The sequence below is a fragment of the Schistocerca gregaria genome, chromosome 3, assembly GCF_023897955.1.
Source record: "Schistocerca gregaria isolate iqSchGreg1 chromosome 3, iqSchGreg1.2, whole genome shotgun sequence".
Classification (NCBI taxonomy): Eukaryota; Metazoa; Arthropoda; class Insecta; order Orthoptera; family Acrididae; genus Schistocerca; species Schistocerca gregaria.
The window spans coordinates 122748644-122763054 of record NC_064922.1 but is presented as its reverse complement, the minus strand read 5'-3'; the positions used below and the strand labels follow the sequence as shown (position 1 = coordinate 122763054).

At 40.6% G+C, this 14411-nt stretch overlaps 1 protein-coding gene across 3 annotated transcripts in view; it reads right to left on the bottom strand.

Annotated features, from left to right (window-relative positions):
- LOC126355690 (calcitonin gene-related peptide type 1 receptor-like) overlaps positions 1 to 14411 on the bottom strand; it is a 1110235-nt gene that overhangs the window by 815192 nt on the left and 280632 nt on the right. The window lies entirely within an intron of this gene.

The following is a 14411-nucleotide window of genomic DNA, read 5'->3' as shown; positions in this document are numbered from 1 at the left end:
TTCTTCCTTTCCTAATTATATATCCATTGGGACTAATTTTTCCCTTCTGTTTGCATGTACTGGCTTCCATTAGAACTTCACTTGCAGCTCTAGGATTGATATGCTTTGCTTTCCTTTCTCCCATCAGTCCCTTAGAACAATTTCTCATAAATTTCAGCAGTGGAGTCTGTGTATACAGCTCATAGTACAGTTTATAAGCAGTTACAAATACTTTTTGGATCATCTTTCCAGCCCATAAGCAGATTTAAGTCTGTCAGTACGGTTGAAAAATCCCATATTGCAACTCTAGTCCTTCAATACAGATGAACACTTAATGTTGATTTTAATGCCACCTTCCAATTTTCTGGAAACAAACAATACTTCTGTTCTATAACAACTGCGAGCCAGACACAAAATTTTGGTGTCTATGAACAACGCACCTCAATTCCAAACGACGTCATTCTATAATGAGAGTGGCATTCTTTTCATTTCCTTAGAATATGAGAGACGTGATGGGGAACGTTTCCTATTTATCCTCATTGTGCGCAAACAAAAATTTTCTCTACTTTCAGTCTTCCAGGAAGAAAAATGTGAGAAAGTTATCTAATCTCACTCTCCTGTTTTTCCTGAAAAACGTATTTGAAAAACCTGTAACCAGTCTAACACGTAACTTATAAAAATTTGCTTTGACAAACATTTTACAAATACTCTCTTCAAAGCTTCAGTTTCCCATTGATAAAAATGAAAGGCAAAAATGTAGTCTTTCTGGTTGGCAAAACGCCACAGTTTTTTAACCGCGTTGTGTGGGGTTCATTGGATCATAATGTTTCCGTTGCTTTCTTTGGGTAAAGTAATAGAATTATCTAAGTTTCCTCCACATTCTGTCAATTTTAGTATCAGACAGCTTTCTAATTTTGATGGGGTGTTCATAGCAGCAATCATTTATCCTTTCTTCTTCACAGTTCCTTGCAGTTTAAGGTAAACTGTTTTCAAGCTTCACTGGTTGATATTCTATCAAGAGTCCTTCAAAAATTGCATCAGGTCTTGAAGCTTTTTCAAAAATCTCGGCAGCACTAAAATCTGCTGGATTATTAGCGTCATTGCCATCATCATCTCCTACTTCCGTGACATCATTATCAGCTGGCAAATCTCTTAGAAGAGATCATCTTTTAGTATTGTCAGTGCCCAGAAAGTAGTGTTCTTTGTGAAACATCATTTACAATAATGGGAATTGTGCTAACAATAAAAGAACCTGGCCATAATGCAACTAGGTCGAAAGAGCTAGCAAAATGCAACGAAAAATATGAAAGAAAGCGACAAACAACGCTTGCGAGGCAATACACGAAATGGGCATATGGTCAGACAGTACTCAAAAGTACCACACGGTTTGTTGCTTATTTCGTCAATAAACACTAAAGATTTAACAAAACAGCTGCACGAGAGGAAAATAGAACTTATCCTTAATTACATCTATGGTAGTAAACATGTGATAGTAAGCTACACAATCACGGTCTCTAAAGCAAGCCCTCAGAGGTCACCAAAGATAATACGAACACACCGAGTGACTAGAGAACGAGATCTAGGAAGCAAAGAAGTATTTCCAACTTAAACGTATCATCAGACCAGGATATAGGAGATATGTATGCAGTCAGATTAAAAAAGGGACCCAAAGAAGTGGTACTTAAAAGTACCAACATTCAATGAAGTGTTACAATTTCTACTCTGTTTGAACCGTTCGCGCTTGCGGCACTTCTCTAGTAAGACGGAAACGCCACCTTTTCAAAATGAGGGCGTCTTAGCTTCACATCCAACACTTAAAACGTTTCTTTCTTGTGCCTCAGTTTAGACTTGAGAATACAGCAACCACTCAGTTCTGTCTTCCTGTCATACAGCGGCGTCATCATATGCTGTAAATTAGAGAAGAGCTCTCTTCCGCAAACATACGCTTCGCGAACTCCCAGCTGTAGTTTTACAGCGTGACAAAGACGCGCGTTTATACGCCTGAGTAAACGTTGCCGTCAGCGTGGAGTGAGATTAGCTCCAGCAGGATACGGCGCTAAGTGACGCGACTAAAGTGCCTCCAATGAGCGCTCTTAATGCCGGCCAGAAAACCCTCGGCCTCTTTGTTTACACGCGGCCGCTGTTTTCATTGTTGATCCGTCGGCGGACGCTTATCTCGCTCCAAACAGTCTCTGCAAGCCGGCGAGAGGGGGACTTGGCCGTGAAAGCAAACATCTTCCCTCCCGACGAGGCGCGCTCACTGCACACGCGACCGTCTAACTGAGTTTACGAGGAACAGGTGACCCCAGCACACGTTGTCTCGTCCAGTAATCTCCGTCAAACTGCCAACACAGAAAAAGATTATAGGTAGAAAATAACCGTTCAATGGAGTCCTCAAACAGCATGGAAGACGCAACACCGAGCGTGGTGGCGCAGTGAGTGACGCAATGGACTCGCATTCGGTAGGACGACGGTGCACACTCTTGTCCGGCCATCCTGATTTAGTTTTTCCGTGATTACTCTAAATCGCTTCAGGCAAATGCCCGATGGTTCTTTGAAAAGACTACGGCTGACTTCCTTCCACATCCTTCCCTAATCCTATGGTACCGCTGACCTCGCTGTTTGGTCCCCTCCCCCGAATCAACCAACCAACCAAAACCGTAACGATCACCATAGATATTCTCCGTGATCGATATCACTGTCCTACCTAGCTCGTTCGACTTGAGATATCTGTTTGTTGATGTTGTGTTCAGAGGCATGGCATCCACTGTGTGCAACAAGAGCTGTGCCCCCTGGCGGGGAAGATACCTGGCAGTGGCGTGGCATGCGTGTCACTCTCACGACAGTACAAGTGCCTGCGTTAATAATGTGCCACCACTTCTTCTTCGAACGACCACCGTGTTCTTGCCTTCGTGAACTAAATGTGAAAAAGTTCTACAAATACCGCTATAATGCACGACTACTGTACTTAAATTATTTAATTTGCAATACGTTTAGAAGTTAGATCTCATGATCAGGCTACACTGGCAGCACAGAAAACATTTAACACAAGTGCACACATATACTACAGTTTCTTCGAATAGTGTTTAGTTTAAAAACGGTTCAAATGGCTGTAAGCACTATGGGACTTAATATCTGAGGTGATCAGTCCCCTAGCCGTAGAACTACTTAAACCTAAGTAAGCTAAGGATATCACACACATCAAAGCCCGAGGTGGAATTCGAACCGCAGCCGCGTGGTTACGGACTGAAGCGCCTAGTGTATGATATGTGCTGTTGTCTGCCTGTTGAGAAAGAGAAGGATAACCCAATAAGCGGCGGTGTCAGTTTACATGATGGTCTACTATTGACATGAAAACTTTTTAAATAATGATTCACTTTGTTCTTGTGGCGTGGAAGCCCTTTTACCATTACTTGAGGCACATCTATTTCTATGGCTCTTTTGATCTTGTCAGCCATTCTTCTAAAAAATTCTGCAGGTATCTGGAAACACGCTATCACAATCTCATCAACCGTGCAGAAAAGTTGATGGCGGTCGAAACAAAGCTTATTTCGACTTGACTATAGGCATGTCGATCCTGATTTTGCTAGACACTTGTAATATCATCTTCGCGTGTTGCTGTCACATCACTGACGTTAGCTAGCGAAATACGCTTCATCGGCGCTTATTAGGTTGTCCTCCTCTTTCTGCAAGGATGAACACAGAAAATAGCATCTTTCTCTTTCTCCATAGGCTGACCAGCGAAAATACAAAGAAAGTTTAATTTGCAGGGTGAATCACCTAAAACGTGCACCACAAATATTGTGAAACAGAAAGTGATTTTCACAGAACGTATTGGTAGCCAGGGGCTGGTATCGTAAACCAATCAACACATAATAATACTTAGAAAATATATGTTTTGTGCCAAAATACATTTTTGTAAGTGGCACAAGGCCTATTGGTATTGACGACAAAAAGTAGGGTAAATTGGAATGTCAGTGGTGTTTGCTGCAGGAGTCAATTGCGAGTCGTTGACGAGATATCGTACGGTGCAAAGTTTTCACATCAACACTTTTGTATGCCATTCTACCTGCACAGTTGTTAGGTACGATGTTGTTATGTTTGGTTACAGTGTTCTTGTGTGTCAATTGAGGGCACTGTAACTTGCTAATCAGTTTGTGTGCTAATCAGTTAGTGTGTGACATTCCAAGCAGCAGGTCGTAACTGGATCATGTCATTCACTAGTGCAGAAAAAGTCGGCATGCTCATGATATGTGGAAATTCTAGTTCGTTTTTGTACAGCGTATGCTGCAAGGTAACACAAACGACGTCAACCGTCTCGGCAGTTAGTTATTAACCTTTTCAACCAGTTACGTGAAAGTGATATTTCCACACATAGACAACATAATAGAAGGAAACCAGTGAAGACAGAAGAGGGGGAAAGTAATGTTCTTGCTGCTGTTGCAGATGGACCGCACTTTAGCTTCCTCGCAATTGCATGAGGAAGTGGTATGAGTCAGGCAGGGGCGGTGGCAAGGACGGGAGGGCTTGGGGGCTATAGCCCCCCTCCCCCATATTACTCTAGATGAAATGAGTTTAGAAATATATTACTCGAACAGATGCAATTAATTTTCTACAATTATTTTGCAATATAAGTAGTAATTCATTTGAAACACATTTTAACAAAAGAATAAGCGCGACAATAAACCAATAAATATAATTTAACTTAAAATGGGAGTCGTATTATTTATTAATACACATTTGTTTTCCTGAAATCCAAAACAGTTTCCAAAAGCTACTTTAAGCAAAACCAAATTTTACCAATTTGTCGCCGGAGGATCCGAGATCTCCTTTTGTTAAGCGATATTCCATTCCCCCAAACCCGCTCTCCCCCCCCCCCCCCCCTCCATATTAGTCCCTCCCCCTCCCCCCTTGACTGACTTCTAGAATAGCCCCTGGAGTCAGGCAAGTGTCACACGCATTCTCCATCGACATACATCCCATCCCTGCCATATGTCACTCCACCTAATACGCTGTGAAAACTATTGTAAGAATCGTGTTAAGTTCTGTACATATGCATTGAAACAGAGTACTCCAGATGTCGGTCGTTGTTGATGCACACTCTGAAACGACTCGCTACACCTCACAGAACGTAACGTGCTTCTCATTGTGCTATGTGACCGCAGTGCTCTTCATCAGCAGTGTTTGTCAGTATCTGGAGTATTCAAAAGAGGCAGTTTTCGGCGCTATCTGGTGCGTAAATCATCTAGTTTCTTTATGAAGAAGGACACACTGTTAGTCGTGTGATTAGGGCCTCCGGTTAGGTACACCGCTCGCTGGGTGCAAGCCTTTTATCGTCGGAGAACAGTGTAGGAAATTGCAAAGAAGACTCTGGACTCCATATAGTGCTATAAGACGATCTGCTATACGTACTATTTAATTCAACTGAAACTGTACAAATGAAAAATCCATATTCTCTATGTTATGTTGACTACTATCACTCACAAATCATGTAGTTTTCAAGATCAGGATTGGTTTCGTAATTTCACTGCACAGAAATAGAATATTTTTTCAGAGTATATCTTCCTCATTGTAATAGATATTGATGGCAAGGTACAAATATGAGGCATATAATAATACTAAAAGATAGGTACATAAATTATTGCTGTTGTGGTCTTCAGTCCTGAGAGTAGTTTGATGCAGCTCTCCATGCTAACCTATCCTGTGCAAGCTTCTTCATCTCCCAATACGTACTGCAGCCTACATCCTTCTGAATCTGCTTAGTGTATTCATCTCTTGGTCTGTCTGTGCGATTTTTACCCTCCATGCTGCCCTCCAATACTAAACTGGTGATCCCGTGATGCCTCAGAATATGTCCTACCAACCGATCCCTTCTTCTAGTCAAGTTGTAGCACAAACGTCTTCCCAATTCTGTTCCATATTTCCTCATTAGTTATGTGGTCAAACCATCTAATCTTCAGCATTCTTCTGTAGCACCACATTTTGAAAGCTTCTATTCTTATCTTGTCTAAACTATTTATTTCCACGTTTCACTTCCATACATGGCTACACTCCATACAAATACTTTCAGAAACAACTTCCTGATACTTAAATCTATACACGATGTTAACAAATTTCACTTCTTCAGAAATGCTTTCCTTGCCATCGCCAGTCTGAGTTTTATATCCTCTCTACTTCGACAATCATCAGTTATTTTGCTCCCCAAATAGCAAATCTCCTTTACTACTTTAAGTGTCTCATTTCCTAATCTAATTCCCTCAGCTTCACCCGACTTAATTCGACTACATTCCATTATCCTTGTTTTGCTTTTTTTGATGTTCATCTTATATTTCACTGTCCTTTCCGTTCAACTGCTCTTCCAAGTCCTGTGCTGTCTCTGACAGAATTACAACGACATCGGCGAACCTCAAAGTTTTTATTTATTAATTTATCCTCAACCTACAGTTATTTGAAGGAGAGTATTCCAGTCAACATCGTCAAAAGCCTTCTCTACGTCTACAAATGCTAGAAACGTAGGTTTTCCTTACTTAATCTATCTTCTAAGATAAGACGGAGAGTCAGTATTGCCTCACGTGTTCCAATATTTCTACGGAATCCAGACTGATCTTCCCCGAGTTCGGCTTCTATCACTTTTTCAATTCGTCTGTAAAGAATTCGCATTAGTATTTTGCAGCCGTGACTTATTAAACGAATACTTCGGTAATTTTCACATCTGTCAACACCTGCTTTCTTTGAGATTGGAATTATTATATTCTTCTTGAAGTCTGAGGGAATTTCGCCTGTCTCATACATCTTACTCACCAGATGGTAGAGTTTTGTCAGGGCTGGCTCCCCCAAGGCTATCAGTATTTTTAATGGAATGTTGTCCACCCCGGGGTCTTGTTTCGACTTACATCTTTCAGTGCTGTGTCAAACTCTTCACGCAGTATTATATCTCCTATTTCATCTTCATCTACATCCTCTTCCATTTCCATAATATTGTCCTCAAGTACATCACCCTTGTGTAGACCATCTGTATACTCCTTCCACCTTTCTGTTTTCCCTTGTTTGCCTAGAACTCGATTTTCGTCTGAGCTCTTGATATTCATACAAGTGGTTTTCTTTTCTCGAAAGGTGTTTCTAATTATTCTGTAAGATGTATCTATCTTACCTCTAGTGATATATGCCTCTACATCCTTACATTTGTCCTCTAGCCATCCATGCTTAGCCATTTTGCACTTCCTGTCGTTGCCATTTTTGATACGTTTGTATTCCTTTTTACCTGCTTCATTTACAGAATTTTTATCTATCTTTTTATTTATCTTTTCATCAATTAAATTCAATATTCCTTTAGTTACCAAGCATTTTTACCAGCCCTCATCTTTTTACCTACTACATCCTTTCCTGTCTTCACTACTGCAACCCTCAAAGCTACCCATTCTTCTTCTACTGTATTTCTTTCCCCCATTCCTGTCAATCGATCCCTAATACTCTCCCTGAGACTCTCTACAACCCCTGGCTTTGTCAGTTTTTATCCTCCATGTTCCATCTCCTTAAATTAGTTTCATAATAAGAAAAAAATTGCCAGTGTGTAACTTGTGTAATGCGCTCCTATTAAATCAATAAGAAAGAACCAGTATTTTTAGGGAAACAAATGGTGAAAAAATTCTGGATTAGCTAGTTTACAGTGCTATTAGCTACGCTATGGCCTTGACATGGCACCAACGCTTCAGTTGCACAGTATACAGCGTGTAAAGGTTGTATCTATAAATGCCGTTAGTTCATAACTGACTATGACAAACAGTACCAAAAACGATGCGCTTTCGATAGATAACCATTCTGCCTTACCGTTGAAACGGTATATTTTTTAGATCACACAAGTTTTAACACTGAAAGCATCAAATACGGATGGCCTTTATGTACAGATGTGTAGTTTCATGTATTATTATATTAAATCGGACGTAAATCGATGCGTTTTCGAAAGATACACACGCTACAATAAAATAAATCATTGTAAAAAGCAATGCCCCCAACTCATTGGCCACGCGCTCCTGCAAAGGGAAAAAAAATCTGACATGCCAGGATGCCAGGTTCCTCATTCCACCCTCCTTGATGTGGTAGACCGCGGACTTCCACGCAATGACGTCGGCAGCTCCTTCCCACACACGTTTTCATGTCCCGCGAGAGGGCAGGCAGTTGTACTGGCGTACTGATGTGAGTGCACGTGGTGCTTTTAAGGTGCTTATAGAGTCGAAAGTGTGTCGCGCTTTGCTTTTAGTTTTTCTCCGCAGACATTGTATCATTCGAAGAATTGTGAGTCGTCTGCCATGCTTTCCCCGGCTCTCGAGTTTCGGATGTTTACCTTGTGGGTGGTTAAACCATATACTCAAAGTATTTCTTATAAAATATTTCATACTGCATGTATGCTGTGTCCTGAACAACAGTTACTGTGTATAGAATGCCCTTTTCATATAACAGAAGAAATGAAACTTAATATTGTATAGCTACAGAGATGCAGGCTCTGAACTTGCGTGGTAATTTGTAAATATTAAGAATAATGAGTTAAGAACTCGTTACCAATGTCTTCAGATAACGGTGTAATATAGTAACAAACAGTGCCTATTTAGCCGGCCGGAGTGGCCTTGCGGTTCTAGGCACTACAGTCTGGAGCCGAGCGATCGCTACGGTCGCAGGTTCGAATCCTTCCTCGGGCATGGATGTGTGTGATGTCCTTAGGTTAATTAGGTTTAATTAGTTCTAAGTCCTAGGGAACTGATGACCTCAGAAGTTAAGTCGCATAGTGCTCAGAACCATTTGAGCCATTTTTGTGCTTATTTATTTGTAGTCGCCCTTATAAAGGCACTTGTAAAAGTTGTGTTTATACTTTTCCTCCCTCTGTACAGTAAAATTGCCGCATTTCTTTAAGTTTCATGGTTGAGTGAAACGACTTTTTATTAATAGTTTCAACTATCATTTAGCCAATACTCGTTTGTACTCTCTTTGGTGCCTGTTCAGTTGTGGCCTCGTGATGGCTGGGTGTTGTGTGATGTCCTTAGGTTAGTTAGCTTTAAGTAGTTCTAAGTTCTAGGGGACTGATGACCATAGATGTTAAGTCCCATAGTGCTCAGAGCCATTTGAACCATTTTTTTTTTGTTGAGTTGTGGTTAAGACTTTACATCTACAACTACAGCTACATGACTACTCTGCAATTCACATTTAAGTGCTTGGCAGAGGGTTCATCGAACCACAATCATACTACCTCCCTACCATTCCACTGCCGAACAGCGCGCGGGAGAAACGAACACCTAAACCTTTCTGTTCGAGCTCTGATTTCTCTTATTTTATTTTGATGATCATTCCTACCTATGTCGGTTGGGCTCAACAAAATATTTTCGCATTCGAAAGAGAAAGTTGGTGACCGAAATTTCGTAAATAGATCTCGCCGCGACGAAATACGTCTTTGCTCTAATGACTTCCATCCTAACTCGCGTATCGTATCTGCCACACCCTCTCCCCTGTTACGTGATAATACAAACCGAGCTGCCCTTTTTTGCACCCTTTCCATGTCCTCCGTCAAGCCCACCTGGTAAAGATCCCACACCGCGCAGCAATATTCTAACAGAGGACGGACGAGTGTAGTGTAAGCTGTCCGTTTAGTGGACTTGTTGCATCTTCTAAGTGTCCTGCCAATGAAACGCAACCTTTAGCTCGCCTTCCCCACAATATCATCTATGTGGTCTGTCCAACTGAAGTTGTTCGTAATTTTTACACCCAGGTACTTAGTTGAATTGACAGCCTTCAGAATTGTACTATTTATCGACTAATCGAATTCCAACGGATTTCTTTTGGAACTCATGTGGATCACCTCACACTTTTAGTTATTTAGCATCAACTGCCACCTGCCACACCATACAGAAATCTCTTCTAAATCGTTTTGCAACTAATACTGGTCTTCGGATGACCTTACTAGACGGTAAATTACAGCATCATCTGCGAACAACCTAAGAGAACTGCTCAGATTGTCACCCAGGTCATTTATATAGATCGGGAACAGCAGAGGTCTCAGGACGCTTCCCTGGGGAATACCTGATATCACTTCAGTTTTACTCGATGATTTGCAACAGTTTGCAACAGTTTGCAACACTTAGTGCAGTTCACAGCTGAGCAAATACCCATATTTACGACGAATTCTTCAATATATTTAGTTAGCTGACTTTACTCTTTGATATGATATTTACGATATTGTGGTGCCTGTGTTATTCTGATTATGATGCAAAGTAGCTTCGACAGGAACTGCGGCGACTATAGCCGCCATGAAATGCATTAAATATATTTGCAGTTGCGAATAAGGAAAACCATCAGCTGTAGAATGGAATGATGGCAATGACGTATTGCTGATGACATATGGAAGTTTGCGCCTGGTCGTGAGTCTTACACGGACAGCAAAATGGTAAGGCACCGCTCTCGATAAGCTAGAAATCTGGGTTCGAATCGCGGTCCGATACGAGTATTCACTGTCATCATTCCATTCTACAGGTAATGGTTGTCCTTATTCGCAATTGCGAATAGATTTAAGGCACTTTAATAAATTTAATAGAATACTTTTTGGTGGTTATGTTACTTGTGCAGGTTCCCTCATAGTGACCAGTCCGCTGTAAAAATATTTTTTCGCTCGGCCTACCGTACCGATATAAGAAATGTCGTTAGGTATTATTCAGATGTGTATGTATGTTTGTGATACGACATATAAATACATCACAAATATTCATATACATTTTGCTAGTTGCGAAAATATTTCAGGAATCGAACAAAAATTTGAGACGAACTGCTTCAGACTGTGGGGAGGGGGGGGGGGGGAGAAACGCTATTGTTTTCAGTTCATTTACTCGCATAGTGACTTATACATAAACAAGTATGAACATCCTATACTTTGGGGAAAACATGGCGGACAGGTCAGTTCGTGTTATAGCAGTCTTGCCGGCAGGCCTCCTGACCTAATTCGTAAGACAGGTATGATGGTGCTTTCCACATTTGCTATCTTTACCAAGTTTCTTCACCTATGCGTAACTACTGCAACAAACATCCACAATCGATGCATCTAGGGGATGATGTACTGTCCCCATTTCTTTTGGACTCTGTATGAAAGACGTTCGTTCGCGAATGAGGAAAAAGAATTAGGCCAGAAAAGCTTACAGAACAGGGTTCACATCAAGGTTCAAAGAACCATGCCAAAGCCAACTGTCTTGCATTCGCCGATGACCTGGCGATCTTGTCAAAAACTACAAGATAGCTATGGAACACGTTACACAGTTGAAGGGACTGACAGAAAAAACTGTCTTCCAAATTTCGTTTCAGAAAGAGTGCTTTACCGAAATTCTAATGGCGCCTCGTCAGTTAAGAAACAGAATAAGTGGTCAGTTTTAAATGTCTTTGTCAAGTAGTATGGGTGAAAAGTAGCGAAAGAGAAGCCAACGACGGCAGGCGGGAGAAGTTGAGCACTGCTTTTCGAAGGACACATGCAGCATGAAAGTCAAAGGCAATCTCCGTAAAAGCTACAGTCAGCTACTGTCTTGCAGTGATGAAATCCGAATATTTACATGCAAGTGAATGCCATCGAGTGACAGTAAAGATTTGACTGAAAGAAGCCGAGAAGTTTGTGCGCGAGATCCTTCATAAGAAATGGGTCCTATCATAGACGGGCAGTATAAACAGTAAGGAAGAAGAGAATGATACACATGTAATGAACTGCTCCTCCCTAGCAGAAGCCACTGGCGCAAGCCTGTAGGGTGGCGCTCAACTGTGAGGTAAATGGGTTCGAATCCTGCTGGAGAATGAAAGTCGGCGGGCAATCTGAAGTTAACCTGTTCGCTAATTTCATAATCAAGATACAGTTCTTTCAGAAAACCTTGCAAGTTTTTAATGAACATGTTGTTGTTTTAATGCAGATGGTACTCATGGGGAATAGTGATGAATAAGTTCACTAATTACCAGAAAAAACTGCTCATCTTCAAAATGTCCTCAATGACAAATGGCGGTAGCTGTTCAGGGTGCATGAGAGGTCCCTCGGGTGTTTTTTGATTACAGGAAAAAAACAGTTTTTGTTTTATATTCAATTTATTATTTATTTCACACATTTCTCTTTGACCTTTATCGGCACAATCTTGCAAATCGACTCAGCAAAAGAGAATCCACAGTTTCTTGTTATTCAGTTGTACGCAAAGTTTGAATAACATAAGCAGTTTAAAAAAATTGCCTACATGAACTAAAGAATTTCATTCGCGCGCATTGTTACAAAACAAAAGACAAGCTCAGAGAGAAATTTGAGGCACATGACTATGGAGTACGGCCGTTGACAAAATATCGATATATCGACGTATCGATGTAGTTTCCAAAAAGTATTGTTATACATCACCGATACCTTTTTCACCAATATACCGATGTATCGATATAGAAATGGCAATACCCACAATCGATATTTTTATTTTACATTTAATTTTTTCACCGTTTTCGGTAAATATTTGAAATTTTGAATAAAGTCGTTGTAGAACATAAGTTTGCTGTCGCTGTGTAAACAGGTGTTACTACTTTTTGAGGTATCATCACGTTCAGTCTTTCTCTTTGACTGTGTGCAGCAAGTATAAAAGGCACAAAGGAGAAGTATGATTGTAGTGGGGATGGTGGTGTGACTGGAATAACAAGATTCCCGATACGAAGAAATAGCACACCAGTTGCGTTAAAAACAGTTTTAACCATTTTAGTGAGCTATTCTTCACATCGCAATTCTTCTAAAACAGTTTCTGAAATCTAAGTGACAAGATTGGTCTTTTTCGGTTGGTAGAGACGTTCGAGGGAAATTCTGACGTATTCAGCAATCGACGTTGCCAAGGGAAACTGCATCGTTTAAATTCACCACGCAATTTGACGCCACAGCTGCTAGTTCGCTGGCGTTTGCAGAGACGAAAAAAATAGGGAAGTCAACATGAAGTGTTCCAGACAAAACCGAACAAAGGACCCATAGGACGGCCTTGATTGTGCCACTTGCATGGAATTACCAGTATTTGCAAAGTAGTTATCGCCAAGGATGAACGTGCATCGTTTTCCTTTCAATTCTTGCTCTTCTGCTTTATTGATGTACAGCATATCTAGTGATAAATCAATAGCCGACGCCGAGCGGCCGCGCGGTTTGAGGAGCCAAGTCACGGATTGAGAAGCCTTTCGGCCGGAGGATCGAGTCCTCCCTCGGGCATGGGTGTGTGTGCGTGTGTGTGTTGTTCTTATGACAAGTTAGTTTACGTGGTGTGTAGGTCTAGGGACCAAAGAACTCAGCAGTTTGGTCCCTGAGGAATTCATACACATATGAGCATTTGAACAATAAATCAATACTTAAATATACCTCTCTAAACCCGGAAGTATATTTACAATGTGCAGCCGATATTTTTAGATTCCGGTAATTGTGTATTTTTTCCGTTGATATATCGACATTATCTTCGTTATATCGTGTACCAGTAATGATACTTTTTTAAATGTCAGTATATCAGATGACCTATATTTTTAAAAATATCAACAGTCCTACTAGGAAGCATCTCATTCCAATGCAAAATACAAAGTAATAAATTTGGCGTACATTCAGTCACGTTAATAAGGTAACCTGACTGCCAGATAATTCCGCAAATTTCTCTGTCTAATTAATTATTGTGTTTGTGTTTTACATACAGTCAGAATGTAGACAAAATGGTTCATTTTGCAGATACAACTAAAACATTTTACGTTAAAACTTGTATTTACATTTGACAATATTACATTCTGTATCAAGTGAAATGGCTCTGCTGGAGGTAACTATATTTTTGGAATAGAATTAAGGCTATTTCTCTAATGGATAATAAATTAACATTTGACTTAACTTTCATAAAATCTGGAAATTTGAAGAGTACACGACATTTGTTATGAATTGGATGAGTTAAATGATCGAAAACTACATCTTTTACAAATACAAATCAAAGAATAAATCAGTTTTCTGATTGCTTTTAAGGCGAAATTAGTACGATGACAATCTTTTCCTGATGTTATGTCACACACAGCAAATGATAAATATGTTTTAGAAAAAAATGCGGTAAACGAATAACACGAAAATACACCAGCGTATCGCATACTTACTTCAGAATCAAGTATCGCATACTCTGCGACTGAAATCAAAGCAAATTCTACCCAAGTGGAACCGGTATCGAAAGGTTCAGTTGGCCTAATAGTCCTTAATCTTTGATTGTTACAATCGGAAGTATAGTCCCGCTCACCAGTCTTTGCACCCATGTCCAAGATTAAATTTCACACTTCCCACGTATGACTGAGACAGGGCGTCTGATACTGACTATACTCCGTCCCTCAGATGGGTTACGTTAAGCCCGATAGCCCCCAAGGTGCTGTTCGAGAGTAGTAGTTCGGCCCTGGGTTTCAGC